A 2,500-nucleotide genomic window follows, 5' to 3' on the forward strand; every position below is an offset into this window, starting at 1 on the left:
GTCCCAGCGGCGTATTGCTTCGCCTCTTAGAACCGATTAGTCGAAAATTTTAACAATCATATTTTTGCATTCTGTACCGTGGATCGATCGTTAAACGCTATTAAACTAGCGTCCGTGATGGTATAAATGCAGATTTTCGCTCCGTTTAGCCAAAATAACGAACTTTAGGTGCGCTCCGAAATATTTCAAAGTCCCAGCGGCGTATTGCTTCGCCTCTTAGAACCGATTAGTCGAAAATTTTAACAATCATATTTTTGCATTCTGTACCGTGGATCCATCGTTAAACGCTATTAAACTAACGTCCGTGATGGTATAAATGCAGATTTTCGCTCCGTTTAGCCAAAATAACGAACTTTAGGTGCGCTCCGAAATATTTCAAAGTCCCAGCGGCGTATTGCTTCGCCTCTTAGAACCGATTAGTCGAAAATTTTAACAATCATATTTTTGCATTCTGTACCGTGGATCGATCGTTAAACGCTATTAAACTAACGTCCGTGATGGTATAAATGCAGATTTTCGCTCCGTTTAGCCAAAATAACGAACTTTAGGTGCGCTCCGAAATATTTCAAAGTCCCAGCGGCGTATTGCTTCGCCTCTTAGAACCGATTAGTCGAAAATTTTAACAATCATATTTTTGCATTCTGTACCGTGGATCGATCGTTAAACGCTATTGAACTAACGTCCGTGATGGTATAAATGCAGATTTTCGCTCCGTTTAGCCAAAATAACGAACTTTAGGTGCGCTCCGAAATATTTCAAAGTCCCAGCGGCGTATTGCTTCGCCTCTTAGAACCGATTAGTCGAAAATTTTAACAATCATATTTTTGCATTCTGTACCGTGGATCCATCGTTAAACGCTATTAAACTAACGTCCGTGATGGTATAAATGCAGATTTTCGCTCCGTTTAGCCAAAATAACGAACTTTAGGTGCGCTCCGAAATATTTCAAAGTCCCAGCGGCGTATTGCTTCGCCTCTTAGAACCGATTAGTCGAAAATTTTAACAATCATATTTTTGCATTCTGTACCGTGGATCGATCGTTAAACGCTATTGAACTAACGTCCGTGATGGTATAAATGCAGATTTTCGCTCCGTTTAGCCAAAATAACGAACTTTAGGTGCGCTCCGAAATATTTCAAAGTCCCAGCGGCGTATTGCTTCGCCTCTTAGAACCGATTAGTCGAAAATTTTAACAATCATATTTTTGCATTCTGTACCGTGGATCCATCGTTAAACGCTATTAAACTAACGTCCGTGATGGTATAAATGCAGATTTTCGCTCCGTTTAGCCAAAATAACGAACTTTAGGTGCGCTCCGAAATATTTCAAAGTCCCAGCGGCGTATTGCTTCGCCTCTTAGAACCGATTAGTCGAAAATTTTAACAATCATATTTTTGCATTCTGTACCGTGGATCGATCGTTAAACGCTATTGAACTAACGTCCGTGATGGTATAAATGCAGATTTTCGCTCCGTTTAGCCAAAATAACGAACTTTAGGTGCGCTCCGAAATATTTCAAAGTCCCAGCGGCGTATTGCTTCGCCTCTTAGAACCGATTAGTCGAAAATTTTAACAATCATATTTTTGCATTCTGTACCGTGGATCGATCGTTAAACGCTATTGAACTAACGTCCGTGATGGTATAAATGCAGATTTTCGCTCCGTTTAGCCAAAATAACGAACTTTAGGTGCGCTCCGAAATATTTCAAAGTCCCAGCGGCGTATTGCTTCGCCTCTTAGAACCGATTAGTCGAAAATTTTAACAATCATATTTTTGCATTCTGTACCGTGGATCGATCGTTAAACGCTATTAAACTAACGTCCGTGATGGTATAAATGCAGATTTTCGCTCCGTTTAGCCAAAATAACGAACTTTAGGTGCGCTCCGAAATATTTCAAAGTCCCAGCGGCGTATTGCTTCGCCTCTTAGAACCGATTAGTCGAAAATTTTAACAATCATATTTTTGCGTTCTGTACCGTGGATCCATCGTTAAACGCTATTAAACTAACGTCCGTGATGGTATAAATGCAGATTTTCGCTCCGTTTAGCCAAAATAACGAACTTTAGGTGCGCTCCGAAATATTTCAAAGTCCCAGCGGCGTATTGCTTCGCCTCTTAGAACCGATTAGTCGAAAATTTTAACAATCATATTTTTGCATTCTGTACCGTGGATCGATCGTTAAACGCTATTGAACTAACGTCCGTGATGGTATAAATGCAGATTTTCGCTCCGTTTAGCCAAAATAACGAACTTTAGGTGCGCTCCGAAATATTTCAAAGTCCCAGCGGCGTATTGCTTCGCCTCTTAGAACCGATTAGTCGAAAATTTTAACAATCATATTTTTGCATTCTGTACCGTGGATCGATCGTTAAACGCTATTGAACTAACGTCCGTGATGGTATAAATGCAGATTTTCGCTCCGTTTAGCCAAAATAACGAACTTTAGGTGCGCTCCGAAATATTTCAAAGTCCCAGCGGCGTATTGCTTCGCCTCTTAG

The sequence above is a fragment of the Osmia lignaria genome, unplaced genomic scaffold (genome assembly GCF_051020975.1).
Source record: "Osmia lignaria lignaria isolate PbOS001 unplaced genomic scaffold, iyOsmLign1 scaffold0011, whole genome shotgun sequence".
In the NCBI taxonomy this organism is placed as follows: domain Eukaryota; kingdom Metazoa; phylum Arthropoda; class Insecta; order Hymenoptera; family Megachilidae; genus Osmia; species Osmia lignaria.